The 21343-nt window shown below is 40.7% G+C and overlaps 1 long non-coding RNA gene across 1 annotated transcript; it reads left to right on the top strand.

Annotated features, from left to right (window-relative positions):
• Nucleotides 1–3117: 3117 nt before the first annotated feature.
• LOC148315575 (uncharacterized) lies at nt 3118–4787 on the top strand. Its single transcript, XR_015840793.1, has 3 exons — nt 3118–3265; nt 3924–4043; nt 4644–4787. It is a non-coding gene; the product is annotated as an uncharacterized LOC148315575 (long non-coding RNA).
• The last annotated feature ends 16556 nt before the right edge of the window (nt 4788–21343 follow it).

Here is a 21343-nt window from a genome sequence, read left to right as displayed (position 1 = left end):
GTGCTTGATGGCCTTTGCCAAGCAATCTCACAGCAAGCCAGTGTCGCAGAATACTTAGCAAAGAGTCAAAAAGCATCGCTACTTACCGAACTTTCCATTCCTACGTTTAAAGGCGACCCTCTGCATTATAAAACCTGTATAGGTGCCATTGAACATGGGATTGAAGGCCGTACAAGTGATAACCGTGATCATCTTCAATTTTAGCTGCAGTATACTAGTGAACAACCACATGAGTTGGTGAAGAGCTGCATCCATATGGAACCTCTGACAGGATATACCAAAGCAAAACAAATCTTGAAGGAGTTTTATGGTGATGACTTCATGATAGCAGAAGCATATTTAAAGGAAGCCATGGATTGGCCAACAATCAAGTCTGAAGATGGTGTTGCACTTCAGTCTTTCACATTATTCCTTATGGGCTGTTTGAACATAATGGCAGATGTTAATTACATGGAGGACTTGGACAACATGGCTAATATAAAGGCATTGGCAAACAAACTTCCATACAGACTTATAGAATCTTGGAGAAAATTTGCCTGCAATCTCCAAGAAAGAACAAATAGAAGAGTGAAGTTTAAGGATTTTGTTGACTTTGTTGACAAGCACGAAAGATTCTATAAAACAGAAAACAAAATCACAACACACAGAAACACCAAAATCAAAGAAAGTCTTCACAACAGTCATTGTGCCCGCCAAGATGGAAAACAACAAAACCACCACGCCAAAGGCAGAACCTGTTTCAGTGGATGCTATTGCCAAACCATGTGCTAATTGTAATGGAGAGCAACAGTCTCACAATTTGTAAGGAATTTAGGAGAAAGCATCACAAGGATAAGATTGACTTCTTGAGGAGCAAGGGTCTGTGTTTTGCATGTTTGATGCACGGTCGCATTAGCAGTTGCTGGAAACAAAAGCTTCAATGTCAAGAATGCTCTAGACTGCATCCTACAGCACTACACATTGTCCATAAACTTCTGCAAAGAAACAGCCTAAGACGATTGTGAATAGCAGTACCTATTAAGCGCCCTCGTACAAACAACAGAAACCTGGGGTGTCACTGGGGCCTGTAAATAGGACTGCATCCTTTCAATAATTCCGGGATGGGTCAAGGCACAAAAAGGAACCAAGACAGTGACGACTTACTGTCCGGTTTAAAAATGCCCTGACGCCTTTTTTTAGACTGAAATAACTTACTAAAGTTTTCGTTTTGTGCCATTCAGAATGGGAGAGGGAGCCAGGAGGCGAAACAGCCGTCTTGCCAGTTCAATCCCGCACACCCTCTGACTCTCACCCTCCGTTCTGCCTTTTTATTGAAACTAACTCATCAATAACTAATCACCAGAAGACAGAAAAGCATCAACAACTAATCACCAAGAGACAGAAAACATCAATAACTCACGGTATAAAGGTCAGTTTAACTAAAGCATCAATAACTAATCACCAGGGACTCCAGCAGGCAGAAAATCATAACCCAAGGTCAGTTTAACTAAACACATCTTCAGGATACGGTGTCTGTGTGTGTGTGTGTTAAAATAACAAGTAAGTGTCTCTGTGTGTGTTAAACATTAATGAGTGTATAAAAACATGATTATGAATACACAAACTGATTACCTATCCTCAGCCCATCTTACATTTCCCCCCTGTTGTGGATTTAAAAATCATGTCCTTACGGCTTTAAGACAGATCATCATAATGAAATCATACAACAGTGTGATCATCAGTGGAGGAGCGAAAACCTCACATTAGGGAAAAATTCCCCTCCTCCCTTCCGGCGTAGAATGAGATCCTCATAATTTGATGACCATCAGGGAATAAAACTTGTCCCTGGGGTGACTTGGTGGAGGCCCTTGCCTCGTTGTAGGAGAGGACAGCCGTCCTTACCTCCCGGATCTTCGTGTATGGTGTGTGTGTGTGTGCACGTGTGTGGACAGGGGCAAGAAGTCCATGTGTTTTTACGTTTTAGTGTCCAGTTTGAGTTCGTCATTCTCAACATTAATCAGGTTGTAACGGTACATTTGGGCAACAAACCTACGATTAACCATCATCTTTGTCATAAAAATAATGCAACATGAACAGACTAAACATAACAAAATGAAAACTATAATTATCCCTATATATTGTTTTTTTAAATTCTTCATAGTGGTCATAACATCAATAATTGTTTCATTTTTATTAAAAATTTAAATGCAGTAATGTACTCCAATCAAGGCTGATATTCCTTTGTTATGTACGTCATTAATTTCCAAACAATATCTAATCTTTTTGTTCTGTGGCTTCAACATATTTATCATCTCATCAATATTAGCACCACAGAGTACTGAGTTTCGAGATCCTCACAATAGTCGTTCTCAAAATGATATTTTTTTTTATCAATTTAGCTTTGTTAAGGTAAGATATTTTATTGACAATCTAACATTAATATGCAAAGAACATGTACATTAGTACGAAATGTAAAAAAAAATTGTGGTGGGGGGGGTGCGAATTGTTTTCTTCTTGGTAGGGGGGGCATGACAGGAAATAATTGAGAACCACTGGTCTAGTCACACACCAGCTCGGGTTCATTCCCTACCAGAGAAATGACATTCCATGTCCCCAGAGCTAGGCGCTTTATGTTGCCGGGGATTGGACTGCCTTTGACTGCCTCCTAGCTCAAAGGAAACCCAAATTCTTTGGTCCCGCCCACTGGTAGTGAGCCGAAGCCCTTGTATTAAATAATAAATAAATACATAAAATAAAAAAATTAATAAATTTAAAAAACGGACCGATCCACTGCTTGGGTTAGTTTGACCCACCTTGAGATCCGTTCCCACTCAGTGACAGTGTCTACAAGCCACTGCCACCAGGCCAGTGAACCGACATCCAGGCAGTGACAAAAAACGTGATCAAATTACATTGCTCATCATAAGGTGTTTGTGAGACGCTCTTTGTATGTTTCCTCAATTAAGACCTGTTTTCCATTGGTGTATTTGAAAAAAGTGGTGAACCTGTTAAATTCACTACAAAACGTTAAGAAGATGAAAGTAATGTTTGAAGGAATATTATTTTTCTATCGACATGCCGGCGGGCGGGCACAGATAGAGAGTGATAAAGCAGCACCACCCGCGCGGGGCGTGCTGACGAAAAGGCAAGCGCTCCTCCTCTCATCGCGTCCTTATTAAGACAGAAAAAAGAAGCTGTTGAATTTGACCTATTCGCAGTTCGAGCAGGTGCTTAACGCTGGAGAATATCACCACTTCGAAGTTCGAACTGCTGTTGAAACGGAGAGGTAAGTGTTTTTCGTTTGTTTTTATTCAAAACATGCCTCGAGTGCATTTGTTCATGGTTAGAGATAGTTGTGTGGAAAACACTATACAAAGTAGCACCATGGATGTGGGCCTACAACACTGGCCTAGCAAACATGTGCTCCTACATCGACATAATTGACGAGCTCCAGTTAAGCATTGAATAATTATAAAACGTCATGGTGCTTTTACTCATTTAAAGAACTAAACCGACGCGTATTTTCATCCGGTGGTCAGGTTTGCATTGAATGTGAGCACGAGGGACGCTAGCTTGTTGCGTTAGCTTTGCGGAGCTAACAGCTTGCACTTTTGTTATAGAACAACAGAATGCAAGTACCATGATAATTTCTGTCATTAATTTTTGTGTAAGACACGATGTTCACTGGTTAATTACATGATTCTTAAAGCAAAGGTTACTGTGAATGCAATTTTGGTAAGATTTTTGTAGTCACACTGCATAAATCTGTCTGTCTGTTGTTTAAACTTCAATATAAACTATTATGGTTGAAATCATTAATTGGGATGGAGGGATTGATATTTTTTTAATTTATAATTTATTTTTCTTACACTGATATTGTTAAAACTCCATTTAGCCTATAGTATTAATAATTCTCAACACAAAACTGTCTTTTTTCTTTATAGAATAAACAATGCCTTCCCTGAGATGCAGGAAGTCCCCAAAGCAGGATACTATTGAACATGCAGTCAAGGGTCTGGACAAGACTGCAGAGTTAGAAGCGAAGTATATAAACTCATTTAAAGGTATGATGTTAACGCTTTTGCTAAGATATATTATTGTTTTCTGATAACCAAGCTGACATCGTTTTTTAAGTGGTTATTTTACATTAAGAGTGTCTTGACCTTTTCTTTTGTCAGTTTCAAGTTATTTCAGTGAGCGTGAAACCTGATGGTAGGAGTTCTGTCTAAATTAAGGCTGTACTTGATGACGCCCTCCGGCATTTTTATACCACAATAGACCAGTGAACAAGTCCGATATTGATAGTCTAGTGTAAAGCACGTTATACGTCACAGAGATCACGTGACGCGATCCAATATGACTGTGTATACAGTGTATGTCATTGTTATGAAACTAAATAATCTTAAAGTTTTTTTTTTACGTAACCAGGTGCCATTGACATTTGTACTTTCAGTCCTAATACATACTGGCTAATGCAATGCTGGAAAATGAATTTTGGCTGGTCTGTTCCTTTAAAATCATAAAGAAGGGCTCTGCTCTATCCCTCACAAGAAGCAATGTTTCAAACCACCCTACATTAGTATAGTGGCCCAAATGAATATGATGACTCCTTATTTGTGTGCTTAAAAATATGACGAAGCTATCTTGATTTCCCTGTTAACTAGGTCGAGGAGTATTTACCAAGGCCCCTTTCAGGAAAGACGACTTTATTCTTTATTATGGAGTACAGAGGAAAATTGATAGATTCTGATAAATCTCAACGCAGGAAGATGGATGGAAGAGGCACTGTCTTTTTGTTTGACTTCCGCCGGCAAGAAAAAACTTGGAGGTGAGGCAAAGATTGAGATGTTATCTTATTTTTGTTTTTATTTAAAAAAATAAACACATACTCATCCCATAAGTGTTTGGGGAAAAATCATTCTCTAAGCAAAAATGTATACCGTATTTTCGCACCCAAAAGACGCGCCGTGTCAAAGGGCGCAACACCTGTTGAGGCCGCTATTTCTGTCTTTGTAACATATACTGGACGCACCGCCTGACAAGACGATAGCACAGCTGCTGTTAGCATAGCATGAACTTGGCAGAGCTGCCCACACTGACACAGCCGATAGCAGCCTACTATGCCCCAATAACATGAGCAATCACCCCATTGTTGCAGCAGACGCCAAGTCTCTATTGACAATAGCTGACAATGGCTCAGGCCAATATTAGGTGCATTGGCAATAGCCTACAAAGCAACGTCAGGGGAGGGACTTGGCTGCTCACCACACTCCTTAGAGTCACGGTTTCAAAAAAAAATAAAAAACTCATCATACAAGCAAACAATGAAACATAGAAATAAGATTAACACAAACATGTATCTCTCATGCCATCAATATACCCAAAAAAATGAAAATAATACAAAAGCCACTCAGCCTTAGCTAATTCAAGCAATGCATTCTGGGAGCAGAGACCCACAATCCCATAGCTGTTTAGAGAGATTTGCATGGCTGTTTAAAGAGATGTGCTGTTATGCTTTGGACTTTTTGTCTGTTGTCTAAACCTGGGACGTTTCTTGCTTGCAATAACATAAATGATAAGACAGACTAAAACATTGTGGACAGCTGCCCTTTGTCCAGCTTTTTCCAACACCATCACCCAAACATTATAGTCAGATGGTGTATTTGTCACGGTCGATTGTAAGCATGGACAACTCACTCTTTGCCCAGCAGGGTGTGCTAACATGCACTTCCAACAGCTCGTTGATGACAAGGGCTGATGGACGTGAGTGGTACTTTGTCCATTTAATGGACGCATCGACTGACAGGGCGCTTTGTTTGCTTATGACTGCGAAAATACGGTAATTACTTTTATTCATGCGTTGAATCTGTACAAATGAAAATATAGACCATGAAGTCTCAAAGACAAGCTGTTAATAGGGTCTGATTCCAATAGAAATTTCTTGTATGATTTGATTTAGAAGATTTAAAAATTGTGGATTTCCTATTTTTATGTTTTGTGTACACAAGATTGTCTCAAAGATTAATTTCTGACATTGATTGAATAATTGTTTTTTTTTTTTTTAAATCTATTTTAAGTGTTGATGCCGCTCAAGAAGATGGCAGTCTGGGAAGACTGGTTAATGATGACCACATGCACCCCAACTGTAAAATGAAGAAGAAGACAACAGAGGACAGACCACACCTCTGTCTGTTTGCGCTCCGAGACATTGATGTTGGCGAAGAAATAACTTAAGACTATGGACCAGCTGGCCTTGGAGAACACAGGTTTGTAAGATGCATCTTTAAGTACAATAACAGAGCCCACTTGTGGTGTTCTGGTGATGTAGTTTCCAATTAGTTTGGCAATCTAATAAATGTATGTTGAGGTTTCTATGGAAGTTGAACATGCTGACTGACTGGGGGAGTTCTCCATTGTCCACTATCTGTAATTCAAATTTGTGGGTCTGAGTCAAAGTTTGGCTCTTCAGGAACAACGAACTGGTCAGGGAGTGACAGTATTACAAAGTTCTGCGTTACTCTTTTCTGGGCGGTGGCCCTGTTAGGCCATCATATGCCATATTGCAAATATCCCCATTGTGGGACTAATTAAGGACATCTTTATGTTGTGGTTTCCCTACCAGAACCAGCACCAACCCTGTATATTCATGATATAAAACACTGTTTCAATTTGATATTTAGCCTTTCTATACTGTAAAAATAGAAGACCCCAGGCTTTCCTGCGCCCCCTTGCCCAATTGGTGGTGTTCAGGAGACAACCTGGGACTGAAATATCAGTCACAACCAGTGTTGTTTTCGTCACTGATGACTATGACGAAAATACTTCGTTAACGCCCCTTTTTTAATGACGATGACAAGCTAAACGAGGTTCTTTTATGACGAAAACATGACGTGATGTACATGAATTTTTTTCGTTGACGAGACAAAATTGTTAGCATGTGGTTCATAAATTATTTTATGTTGCTTTTAGTGAAATAAAGCCACAACAGTTGCCCAACAAAATGTTTTGCTTCTCTGCTTATTTTGGAGCAGTGAGCATTGATTCCACTGTTGCCACTTTTTTCTGTTTGTAATGAAGAATCCTTTGTAGTCCATCCAAAAGTCTTTGTTATTGGGTGGAAACCTTGAATGCCTTGTTTTAACTCAAATGGACTTAAACCCATCCATCCATCCATCCGTTATCTGTACCGCTTCTCCTCACTAGGGTCGCGGGGGGTGTTGGAGCCGATCCCAGCTGTCTTCGGCAGTAGGCGAGGTACACCCTTGAATTGGTGTCCAGCCAATCGCAGGGCATACATAGACGAACAACCATCCACGCTCACACTCATGCCTAGGGGCAATTAGAGTGTCCAAGCAACTTGCCATGCATGTTTTAAGAATATGGGAGGAAACCGAATTACCCAGAGGAAACCCATGCAGGAAGGCCGGAGCCAGAATCGTACCTACGACCTCAATATTGTGAGGCCATCCTGCTAACCAGTTGGGCCACCGTGCCGCTTGGACTAAAACCTTTGTGAATAAATTGACGAAAACTAGGGTAAAACTTTTTTTGCGTTTCCGTCGATTAAAACTGGACTAAAACCCTTTTTTTAGTTTTCGTTGACTAAAACTGGACTAAAACTATAACGAATTGGGATGACTAAATGTGATGTAAACAAATCAGCACTTTGTCCAAATGACTTGGACAAAATCTAAAATGCCTGCCAAAAACAACACTGGTCACAACACGCGTCTACAGAAGATTAATTGGCATGGGCGAAATTAATTAGTTTTATTTCATTCATGAGCTTATGTTTTGTTTTGGGTGGCTAAGGCTTAAAATGTGTAAAAATCTAATCCAACCTCAAATATAATTAATTCAATAAATTTATGATGCTACTAAAACATCGAAGCAGCCTCCTCCAGGCTTTACAGACTCAGAAATGGAGGTATGCGTATCGTGTACTCATCCTGTCGTGTCTCGAGATGTTAAAATTGCAGTTAGATAGACGTGTGCTGATTAGACAAGACTTCTAATATATCTGGTGTCACAGGATATTTGTCAGTGAATGTGTATGTCTGGTTTGAGGCTCACTCAGCTTTTTCTTGTGTTGTGGGGTCCAGTTGAGTTGAATTGCGTGTCAGGTATGTTGGCCATCTGACACCCAACTGTCAGGTTTGTGTTTGTGGGGACCCCGTAGAGCCATTTTTATTGTTGACATAAATCATAGCTAATCATCTTTTCCTTCATTATCATATGAAATACAGTTAGGAGTTGTATGTGCCTTTACTATGTTATAATCTTAGAACCTACCAGCCACTACAGGTGTCCGACAAGAAGACTTTTGGCTGTCCTGTGCTCCATTGCGCCCCTGGTGGCGTTCAAAAGACAACCTGTGACTGAAATATCAGTCACAACATATCTCTACTGAAGATTAATTGTCATGCGCTAAAGTAATTGGTTTTGTTTCATTCGTGAACTTGTTAGTTTTTGTTTTGGGTGGCCAAAGCCTAAAATGTGTAAAATTCTGATCCATTTTCTTTTTTTAATTCATTAAATTAATATTCAACTTGTTCATTAGGATGGAGGACAACCGACAATGACTGAATCGGCTGAGGTTGATGCCACCAGAACATCGAAGCAGCCTTCTCAAGTTTTGACAGACTCTGAAAAGGAGGTATGCGTATCATGTGGTCATCCTGTCGTGTCTTGAGATGTTAAAATTACAGTTAGATAGACCTGTGCTGGTTGGACAAGTTTTCTAATATATCTGGACATAAATCGTAGCTAATAATATTTTCCCTCATCATCATATGATATACAGTTATGCCTAGTATATGTCTTTACTATGTTACAATCTAAGAACCTACCAGCCAGTACAGTTCTCTCATTGGGAGACTTAAGCTTTCGTCAGGTTGTCGACTGCTGCATTGCCCTCTTATTGGCTTTAAGTACACAACCTGTAACTGAATTATCTGTCAGAACAGAACCTATGTGTCTACAGCAGGTGATTTGGCATGTGGATTCTTCAGATTTTTAGAAAATAGGTAAAATTGTGATCAAAAGTTTAAAATGTCTAAAATTCTGGTATAGTTTGCAATAGTATATCTATTAAATCATTTCAAAACTTCTTAACAAGGATGGAGAACATTGGCTGTGACCGAATTGGTTGAGGTTTAGATTACCAGGACCATTGAGCAGCCTCCTCGGGATCTACAAATTTAGGAATGAAGATATGCATCCCATGTTACAATCCTGTTATGGCCCGAGGTTTTGAAGTTGCAGTTACATATTGGGCTGGGCGATATGGCTGATAAGTACATAGCGATATAAGTATTTCATATGGGTCCATCGATACACATTGAATTCTTTTTTTATATTATTTTATTTATTATCGTTTTTATTTTCCAATATTTTCACTGCCCTGTTAAAAAAACATTTAATGTAGTTTTCCTCCCGGGAGCTTTTTGTTACGGTCAATTAATTTTGTTATTACATTATTTTGTCATATCATTCATCAATATTTTAGTTTTTTTTTTTTTTTTCAAATAGAATTAAGACCTTTTTCTGTGCAGATTCCTCTGGGGATTAAGTATTTAATGGGTTCTCAATTTTCTCTTGGACTCTGATGCAACCCAGTCTCCTCCCTTGGACAAAAAATATGGGCTGAATCTTCCTTGGAATAACGACACAGATTCTGACGAATCATTGTCAAATCCTGCCCCTGAACTTTGCGCCTCAGACCCAGACCATATTACTATCCCAAGGCTCAGGAGGACCAAAAGTATACAGGTAAACAACCCATATAGATTTCAGGGAATCTTACAAGCAAATTGCATATATTTTATTGGTCTCCTGCCTTCTATCCTTTATATTTCGTTGTTGTTGTTTTTTAGATTAAAAAAACAGGCTGACTTTGGAATGGATAAGCATTATTACTCCAACTCAGATGACAGTGGAGATGAATATATTCCGGATACAAGTGAGGCCTCTGATTCAGACGGAAGTGAATCTTTGAAAATTGTGGACCCTCTCTTGAAGTCTAAGAATGCCTTCAGAGATTTTTCTCCCACACCACGAATCTCAAAAGCCACCTCAACGCAGGTTGTTAATCAAGGGCGTTCACCCGTTCGGAGGAGTAGCAGCACTGGTGTGATTCTTGAATTCTATGGCTCTTCAAATATTTGTGCAGTTTAACACAAATCATCCAAAATAGAATTCAAGCACATCTGTGACAGAAATTCAAATTCAGAAGTCAAAGAGAGAGAACAAAAAAAAAAATCTAATGCTGCGCTTCTTCCGAAGACATATACTGTAAACATTAAATGTATGTTAGGACAATCTTGAAAAAAGTATTAGAACACCCTTTACTTTTATTTCTTGTTAATTTTATTAACCAAAATATGTCCATTTTTATTACAGATTAATGAATACAAAATTAAAACTCTAATCAGCTACTTTTTAATCGTTATATTTGTATAAACAAATGTTATACATCTGTGTGTTAACTTATACAAGAAATGACGGAAAAGCAAGGGTGGTTTAGTATTTTTTTATCGTATATAGTCTGTATAATATCTTTAACCTATGCTGATGCTGTTTAATACTGATTTAAATAATAATAATAATGTCATAATCTGTTGGTTTTACATGAACAAAACCTTTCAAGCACTTTTTAAAATTCTAAATACTACCTCTTGTCAGTAAGTTGGTTCACAGCACTGCCTTGGAGTGAAAGTGTGTAGTGCTGAGACAGTCGGTATGTGCTGAGTCGTCTGACGTTTGTGTGACTGGTACCCAGGAAGGTAGCAAAACCAGGCAGTGTGTATGTCGTACCCAGGAAGGCAGAGAAACCAAGCAATATGTATGTGGTACCCACGAAGGCAGAGAAACTAAGCAGTGTGTATGTGGTACCCGGGAAGGTAGCAAAACCAGGGAGTGTGCATAGATACAGACCCCAAAAGTGATTAAAACCAAATAAAGTCCCCAGAAGATCATCTGTAGTCAGGTGAAGGACCCTGTACTTTGTTCAACTCATTTACTCCCTTAGACGTACAAAGACGTCTTTTAATGCAATGGCGCCCTCTACCAAAGACGTATAAGTACGTTTCCTGTCTTTTTTACGTCATAGTGTACATAAGGGTCTGATGCAACCTCTGACTGAGAATCAGCCTTGTCCGCATTGTGAATCATGTAAAAATCACCCAGCAGGGGGCAGAGGTGCAAAAGATCCGCCTTGAATCTGCGCCAGAGGTACAAATGGGGGGCGGGATCCTGGGGTAGACTTATAAGTGTGGAGAGCAGCGTGGGTAGCAGCAGCATCGGCAGCACTAGCAGCAGTCGCATTAGTAGCGTTAGCAATGAAATCCTCCAAGCAAATGACGATCGAGGAATGCGTTTTTGTAAAAAAAAGCTTCCTAAAAGCATCAAGGCGATGGAGACGCTTTGGTTGAGAGGATGACGCTTCGTCATCGTCACAACAAACAGGCGTCTAAAGAGGGTGCGCGTGCCTTGCGGCCTGCATCGCCTGCCTTCGGACAATAGCCAAAGCAGCTGAGAGTCCTCACCAGATCCCCCCGAACGAGGAGGTAAGCGCTCGCAAGTTACCATTGAACATGTGGTTTTACCCCTCATGCTTTTATTGTACATATCATGCATCTTGCGGGCAGAAAATGTCGCATAAATGTGCAGTTAGACGCGAGCGTATCTCCTCCCCGACGAGGAAACAACAATACTGAATGGTGTGGTAATCATGCATACTTTCTAAAATTCACAGATTGTGCATCCCGCGGCAAGAAAGTTCCTCCTCGTCTTGTTGGTGTAAAGAAAGGTAAATTATAATATGAAACTTCACACGCCAGCAATAAAATGCAGCAATAAATATATATTTCCAATTGTTTATATTTCTGTAATTTACAGGTTGTGCATCAGGAAGCAGTGGTTCCGGATGGCGTCACACTGGATGGCAACCGAGGAAAATCGACTTTACAGCAACCCCTGGACCACTGAATGCCGCTGCCCATTTGGAGTCTGAGGAGCCAGCTGATTTCCTGCAGCTGTTTCTCACGGATGAGCTTCTGCAGCACATCGCGGATGCCAGCAATCACTTCCCAGACAATTATTTTCACACAAACCCCAGTGGACAAACACAAGCTCGCCTATTTTCCACGGACCAGCAAAGCCAGACCACAACGAAAGTGTCGGGTCTGTTTGCGCAAAGGCAAACGGAGTGAAACAAGAATGTGGTGTGAACTATGTTGTGTGCCCTTGCATCAAGGCAACTGTTTTATTTTATATCACACAAAAAAAAAGTATGTATGACACTGATGTATTTCATTTTTGTACATAGTTCAACAGTTCAGTCGTTTAGTGTTATGTGCAAATAAATTTATTTTATCAAAAACATATTTTTTGTGCTTTTTTTTGTTATTTTATAGAAGGCATGCATTATTTAGATGTTAGAGGTGTCATAAAAGCCATAAATAATAGTGTCAAAGTTCAAATTATGGTCAAAATGCATCAGTTTACAAAAAGCTCATTTTCTCAGTTTTTTCCCCAGGGATTGGAGTTTTCATGAAATTTAGCTATTTTCAAATGCCGATTGTTCAAGAATGGAAAAAGATAGGAACAAACATTTTTTTTCTGTTGAAAGAAGAGAGTCTCATCTTTCTTCGGGTGTGCTCCATGTCTATATAGCATTAGAATACAATATTCTGTGGGCCTTGCAATATTAGTCAAAACCCAGGAAAACTCTGGGATTGAGTGGGTTGCTCCAGTGAAAATGGCTGGTATTTAATGAGTTAAGACTGGTTAGGACATCCGGCTCGCAGTCCCAAGGTGCAGGGTTCGATCCCGGGACCCAGCTTTCCTGTGTGGAGGTTGCATTTGTGAGTGAGTTTGAGCGCAGATGGTTGTTCGTCTTTGCGTGCCCTGCGATTGGCTGGCAACCACTTCAGGGTGTGCCCCGCCTACTGCCCGTTGACAGCTGGGTAGGCTCCAGCACGCTATCCTTGTGAGAATAAGCGGATTGGATATTACATGTATGTGTTTATGCCCTAGGCCAGGCGAGGGCAAACTACGGCCCGGGGGCCACATGCGGCCCGTTAAAAGTTTTAATCCGGGCCGCCGAACTTGAAAAAAATTTAATGAATAAACCTTGTTAATGTTTTATTTTCTAAACACTGTGGTTTTCTAAGACAAATATTATTGTTGGAATGCTTTTATTCACTTTCATATAAAATTAAATGTATTTTTTTTCTCAGATGAGGTGAGGTTTCCAAAACACTCCATCCATCTGCTCCTGGTCCGGCCCCTCTGTCATATTTTAGAACCCATTGTGGTCCTCCAATCAAAAAGTTTGCCCGCCCCTGCCCTAGGCTTTGTGTCTTTGCTTGGTTGACTGTGTAATGAGTGTATGAATGCATTTCTTTCTACCAGACACCTTGGACTTCCCATGGCAGATTAATAATCTATTTTATCTATCCATCAGGGTCACGAATGTCATTTGATGAGTAGAGAATTTAGAGTCTCCAATTAACCTAATATACATGGATTTGCGCATGGAAACCTGAGAAAAAGCCCTTAGTCCTACTTTTCCATCTGAACCACTTTATCCTCACGAGGGTCACAGCCGTGACATCCCAGCTGACTTCAGAAAGTAAGTGGGCGACGACTCATGATCTCTTGGTTGAATAATATTGTTAGGGGCTCAAAATGGCCCTCTACAATAAAATGGCAGAAGAATATTACATACTCTCTGGCAGAAGAATATTGCGTTTTTTTGTTTTGTCCAATTAACTTAAATAAAACTTGGGAAAATGTAATGATTACATGTAAACCAGCTGGTCTTCCCCATACCAAGCCCTGGCTAAAACTGACTGAAAAATGCATGATGTGTGCCTTTTAAACTCCTCGGCCCATCCACTATGCCAGGGATGGGCAAACTTTTTGATTGGGAGGGGGGGGGGGGCACAATGAGTCCTAAAATACATTTAATTTTAAACGAAAGTGAACAAAAGCATTACAACAATATATATGTCTTTGAAAAACCACAGTATTTAGAAAATAAACCATTAACAAGGCTTATTCATTTAATTTTTTTCAAGTTTGGGGGGCTGGATTGAAACGTTTAACGGGCCACAAGTGGCCCCCGGGCCGTAGTTTGCCCAAGTGCCCTAAGCCAATTGATTCTAAAAAATAACAGTTTTCTTCATCAAAACAACATTTTATGATCAACATAAATGTTAGTGAGTACATAAAGGTATACTCATTCGATCTATCATAACCCCATGCACTTAGACTGTACAAAAAAAAGAAAATTTTTATTTTAAAACCTAGTATTTCGCCATGACGTCACACGCTAGCGTCAAGTGCTTGGCGCTAAAAACCCGGAAGTAACAGCGGCGCTCGGTTTGAAAGTGGAGAGTTGTGCATGGTAGGCGAGTTCGGGAGAAATGTTTGTTGAACACGAGGACTGTGGCGTAGAAGATGGTTTAACAGCGATCTAGTGCGCACCCAACCGTGATGGCTGACCAACGAAATAAATGTGGACCGACGGAGTGGACTGACAGGACGTGGAAAACAGGTGTGTGGCATGTGTGCGTGTGCACGAATGTGGTAGCGCGTTCACTATGGTGGCAGCGATCGCAAAGCAGCAGCACCACTCCTTGACAAAAGTATTGTACTTTCTCTGATGTTTTGGGTTTGCTCTGCTTTGGGGTTTGTAGTTCTGGCCACGCAAAAGTAACAAAGCAAGTTCTTGGATGTCTGCTTTTTTCTTGAACTGTTAATTGGTTAACATCGTGGCTCTTATTTTTATCTAATGTATGGAGTTTGGTGGCTATCTATATGCACAACTATATTAGTTGCACTTGAAATTGCATACAGAAAATTAGTATAAATAGGTTACGCTATAAAGTATAACAATATTAACAATCGTTATTGTTGTTACTGTTTATTTATTTTATTTTGCAATAACTGTGCTCCAAGCTTAGCTGTTGTGCCAGCTGCCAAGTAAAAATATGTAATCTCACTCAATAATAGGAATAAATACTTAACTAACATCTCAATTTTTCGGGTTGGGCTGTGGGGGAGGGGAGGGTGGCTGCCTGACATAAAGCAGACTGTCCTGCACATGCGCAGACCAGCCGAGTGTGTGAAGTGTGCGTAAGTGCAGTACCGGGACCGACCACTAGACAGCGATCCTGAGTAATTTTTCCGCACACACATTTCTAGCACACTCGTCTTGTTTTTGTGACCTTCCTGGGAAGCCCTGAAACTTTGACAGGACCTCCCCCTGAGCTTCTTATCACTGAATTCAATGCTCTTTTTTGTGGGGCCCAGATTTTTGGTCCCCACAAAAATTTTGGTCCCCTACAGTGGGTGTGCTGTCCGATGTTGGTCCCCAACATGTAGCTTATACAAACACACACACACACCCCTACTTGTTTTTGTGACATTGTTGGGCCACCTGAGCAAAACTCACATTGTGGGAACCACCCTTTCTAGTGGTTGTACAGCTCTGAAAAAAATCAGGCAGTGTCCAGGAATTTAGTTAAACACAAAAAACACTTCAAATTACCAATTAATGACCTGGAGGTCAAATGAGTGACTCAAGTGCATGTAATTCAGTCACTGTAGCCCAAAGATTCTCTGGGCCAGTGGATGAACCATTATTCGTCTTGGACAGCATTGAAGCAGGCCGTAGCCTGGTTTCTAAAGCTGAAAGACTTACTGACAGAGTAAAGGAAAATAGAAAGGAGTTAATCACATTAGGTGAAGAAGGCAAGATGAATTTATTCAAGAGAACTGTCAAAGGAAAGTATTTGACCTGCAACGACTTGGATAAAGCAGAAAGAGAACTTGTGAAATACTGTCAAAGGCGAAGTTTCAAAAAAGATTTAGCCATATTTGAAAAACAAAAAAGGGTGAAGAAAAGTAGCCCACTTTACAAGTTCAATATAGTACTTCAAGATGGTGTCATGAGGGTTGGTGGACAGTTGAGCCACGCAGCCATGCCTGAAACAGCAAAACAGCAAGCCATCTTGCCAAGGATTCACATAACACAAAGCTAGTCCTGAGATACATTCATGAGATTACAGCTCACGCTGGAAGGAACCACATGATGGCTAATCTGCATCAACAGTTTTGGATACCTCGAGCTGCTAGAGTCATCAGAAGAGTGCTACCTGACGATCCGCCTTTCAAGAGAATTGGCGTTGATTATTTTGGTCCATTCTAAGTAAGTAGGGTTAGAGGACAAGTAAAGAGATACGGCGTGATTTTTACATGTCTCGCTGTACGAGCCGTACATCTGGAAATTGCATCTTCACGTGACACAGATGCTTGTCTCAACGCAATCCGAAGATTTCTTGTCAGAAGAGGACAAGTGAGAGAGATGTATTCTGATAACGGAACCAACTTTAGATCAGCTGACAGTGAAATGAAGAAATCAATCAAAGAATGGAACACTAAGTAAATCGAGAAACACTTGCTGCAAAAAGGTATTCAGTGGCATAGCAATCCCCCAGCAGGTTCCCACCACGGAGGAAGCTGTGAGCGACTTATTTGGTCTGTGAGAAAAATCCTGAATGTCACTGTAAAAGAACAAATTTCGGGTGAAGAAAGTCAATATACCTTGCTTGGTGAGGCTGAAGCAGTTATAAACAGCAGGCCTATCACAAGGACATCTTCCGACCTCAACGACTTGGAAGCACTCACACCCAACACTCTGTTGTGGCTGAAGGTCAAACCTGAGTTACCTCCTGGAGTCTTCTGTAAAGACGACCAATACGCCCCAATACGTACCTCTGGGAATGAGCTGGTCAGCTCTTTAAAGAGTATTATGTAAGTTGAAATACATTAATCCATTTTTCTTTTTTGGACCATCTTTAACTGTGTAGTGTGTAATGTCTAAAATACAAAATGATCTGATTTTAGGGTGCAGTTGACGACTGTGGCACAGGTCCTCGCTCTACAAGTGCTAATAGTCTTCGGCAAAGAGAAAAATCTGCCATAAGGTACAGAAAACATTGGCATCAGAGTAAATGGATGCATGTTTTTGCAATGTGCGAGGAAACTGGCGAACTCAGAGAAAACTACGCAGGCTTGGGAGAACATGCAAACTCTACACAGGAAGGCCGGAGCCGGAATCGATCCCACAACCTCTGCATTGTGAGACCATCGTGCTCACAAGTCGCCCACCGTGGCGGCCGTCCATTATGAATGCCATCCCACCATCCATTATCTGTACGGCTTCTCCTCACAAGGGTTGCGGGGGGTGCTGGAGCCTATCCCAGCTATCTTGGGGCAGTAGGTGGGGTACACCCTAAACTGGTTGCCAGCCAATCGCAGGTCACACAAAGACAAACAACCATCCGCGCTCACACTCACACCAATTTAGGGTGTCCAAACAACCTGCCATGCATGTGTTTGGAATGTGGGAGGAAACCGGAGAACCCACGCAGGCGTGTGGGAAACATGCAAACTCCAAACAGGAAAGCCGGAATCAATCCCGCGACCTCTGCATTGTGAGACCATCGTGCTAACAAGTCGCCCACCATGCATCCCTGCTAAATAAATGATTAATTTTTACATTTTAGTATTTGTAAGCGATCTTGTGTTCATGACAGCATTTTCAACAGTGTGGGTGTTTGTATGAAAGCATTTCACTCGTGTATGGGCATGAGCATGTTTCAGTTGTATTTATGAATAACAATAATTTCACAATTGTGCCTGAGCGCCTTTCACTGGTGTGTATGAGAATGTTTCACCTATGTGTATGAGCGCATTTGACGAGTGTATGAGCAACAACTATTTCACTCGTATGTATGATAGCGTTTCATAAGTATGCATGAGCAACAACAATTTCACTGGTGTGTAAGAGTGCATTTCAGAAGTGTGAAGCGATTCCTGACTTTTGTCCCCAACGGCACCTCATACTCCCCATCTCCCGCTCACTTCTCCTGACCCCATGAGCCATCCCCGTTGCTACTACATGGAGATTTGATGTGTTTTTTTGTTTTTTTTTGTTATTAGCTTCTTCAACATCTCTTCTGATTCTCATCTCTTCTCTGGCGCTCGTCTCCGCCTGTCTGATTTGAAGTCGACCTCAGAATTTGCACTATTTTGACATGACTTCTGTGGTAATCACTACTGACATATTGTGTCATTTGCTCAATAATACATTAAAATTATAATAAATAATAAAAATGGGTCCGGTGCCGAGCTCTGGCTTCATATCTTTAAAAGTGGTCTTCTCAAATCTGTTACTAATGGCCTCTAAATCGGTTGTGGTAGAGAAGGGGCAAATTAGACCTTATGGCATCTTAATTTGGTCAAGTCTTGTACCCATTTTCAAGGCCAGCGACTATTGCTTTAGCTATATACAAGAAAAGGATTACTCTGAATATACACAACAACAAATCCCAGATGTCCATCCCAAATGTTGTTTCAAAATAATCCAGTTCAGATGATAAACAAATGTATTGGTATGTTGAGGTCATTATTTCAAATCAAAATATACACTTCTTTTTCAGACAATGGGGAGGATCGAAGAAGTGGAAAAGTTGCAGGAGTAACTTCAAAACAATGCAAAGAGACAGAATCTGGAAGAATGTCAAGTTTGTCCATGTTTATATTTCTGGAATTTAGTGGGCGTGCATCTCGAAATGTTTGGGGATGGTTCGGGCTGCCAGACAAGACTTTCACTGCGAGCGCTGGACCACTGGATGCTGCGGCAAACAGCGGACTTCTTGCAGCTATTTATTACCAACAAGCTACTCCTGCACATCAATGATGCGGATGGCACAGACTGCTTTGCAGACAATTATTTTGAGGCAAAACCAAGAGGTCTGTAAGCACTCTGAAAACAAAGTAAAATATTTGACACCCACGGCAAAGAAAGCCATGCTACAGCATAGGGCTGGGCGATAAACCGAAAATTTACCGTTACCGAAATTTATTACAATGACCGAAATCATTTTGCCCATGTCGGTAAATTCGATGAATAAAAAAAGAAAAGCCTTTTGTCTGCGGCAATGTTCATGCCCCTTTAAGACCGCTACAGCGCCTCTAGTCATGTGACTCCACCCGTCTGTCGCTCTCGTTGCTGGCGATTCAAATCCAGAAGCTTTCTCACCACCCACAACACAACCATGCTGTGCTGAAAGTTCAAAGTGAGAAGCAAGGTTCGACAAGTGACAACAGCCCATGAACGGAGGCGACACCATACGAGAGAACGTCTCAGAGGTGGACGCGATAGCCTAGCACTAGCTAAAGATAAAGCTCGTCTAGTTACGTGGCGCGCACAGGATTTAAACGCTTCATGAAAGCCGTATTTCCCGATATGGACTACATCGGGCCGGGAGCTTAGACATGTCAAGCATTTTGCATCTACATCCGACTTGTGGTCGGGTCGCAACATGGATCCCTGATTGAGCCTAACTGTGCATTCCATAGATGACAAGTGGCGACTGCGCAGCAGAGTACTCGAGACGGCACATTTTCCCCGATAATACCCACTTGTTTATTTGGCTTGCATTGACATTTTCTTTCATTTTATTTCGCGTTTTTTTATTTGCCATTATTTACATCATGAGAGCATCTTGGCGCAATCTATTTGCAGAAAAAGATTTCGCAAGAGGTACCCTTTTTCTTTGTGACATTGTTCAAGTCTTGCAAAGCAAGCTCAGGGTTCGCGGTTAACCGCTTCCCGATTGCCCGGGGCAAGTGAAATTTGGCCACGGGCAAGGTAAAATTATGGGCAACTTGCCCGACCGGGCAAGCATTTTTTAAAGCAGCCAAATATCTTTAATTTTGACGAAAACGGTGGTGTGATCTGTTTGTGTGCACTGTATGGTGATGGTTTAACCCAGACAACCCCTTATGTTTTGGTATGGTCCATTGGCCTTATCGGGGGTAATGGGCGGGCGCTACGGGGATCAGTTAGTTCAGTGAATGTCGAGTTAAAGTGGACGTCAATAAATCCCGCAGTATTGGAACTCGCTGTCGTAGCATCCTCATTTGAAGTTTGAAAAACACAACAAAAACCTACGATATTTTGGCCGAAAATTGACAGCCGGAAGTTTTCTTACCTTCTGCGCATGTTTACGAGTGGCGACGAGTTCGTTCAAATCCGAACATTTCGGATTCCTCTGACATGACTAAAATAGCTCGAATATTTTTAAGTTGACAATTCAGTTGTGAGTAAGGAAGGGAGTAATATTTGATTATTGGCTGTTAATTCATTAGCTCCATGATGTGACCTGACATAGTGTCAGTGACTGTGTTCTGTTTATGCTATGAAACTTATGGAGGCAGCACCACAGGCACTGGTCTTAAAGGAATACACAAATTTGCCACACTCATAATTTACTCATGTGATTCCTCAATTAATACGCTCTCCTGGACTTAAAATTGATCATCTGGATTGCTGTAATATCATTTTCCCAATTTAACATGCAGATTTGTTAATTATTAAAACTACAATTAACATTTTCAATAACTGCACAGGATGATACATTTGCTCTTGTGAGTAGGGTTTCATGGTTGATGATGAAAACAAGATTAATTTATGCTTATCAGATTATATGTTTATTTACATTTGTGGCGCACATTTTACAACCATAAACATTTTATTCTTAGAGAAAAAAAATTGTCACTTGCCCAAGTCGGGCAAGTAATTTGGCCACTCGGGCAAGGCAAATTTTAGTGGCACTTGCCCTATGGGCAAGCAGTTTTTAAAGTTAACCGCGAACCCTGCAAGCTATTTGGAATGTTCATACAAATGATTTTTGTACTTTTATTTTTCATTGAAAGTAAAGTGTACCAGTTGGTCAATAAAAAAAACAGTCAATATGCAATTCCTGCATTTATTTTGATTTTAGTCCACGTGGGAATTTATTGTGCATTTATCGTTATCGAGGTAAAATTGCTCGATTTCTCGCGATATTGATTTGAGGTCATATCGCCCAGCCCTTCTACAGCATGTATACAGTGTGAGACGTGTTGTGTTCACTTGCTCCAAGGCAATTGTTTTTAAGTGTATACCACATACCCAACGAATTGTGTAATTTGTATGGCGGGGTGTACACATGCGTTGCAAAAACACATGCACACACTGTCACTCACGCACTTCCGTATATAGTTTATTTCAGCACCTTTTGTCATGCTGTTTTTATTTTATAGAAGGAAAGCATTATTTTGATGTCTGAGCTGTCACGAAAGAAAAAATAGAACTGTTGAAGTCAAGTCAAGCTTGTGCTTGAAATGTTTGTTCTTAGTTTCTCAGTTTTTCGTGAGCAATGGGAATTCAGTTATATTCAAACGCTGTCAGGTAAAGGCTCCATATTTTTATAGCATTATAGCACACTATTCTGTGGGCGCT

This window comes from Idiotropiscis lumnitzeri, unplaced genomic scaffold (genome assembly GCF_059441095.1).
Source record: "Idiotropiscis lumnitzeri isolate Australia: NSW breed Sydney's pygmy pipehorse unplaced genomic scaffold, RoL_Ilum_1.0 HiC_scaffold_92, whole genome shotgun sequence".
In the NCBI taxonomy this organism is placed as follows: Eukaryota; Metazoa; Chordata; class Actinopteri; order Syngnathiformes; family Syngnathidae; genus Idiotropiscis; species Idiotropiscis lumnitzeri.
This window is presented reverse-complemented; position numbering and strand designations above follow the sequence as displayed.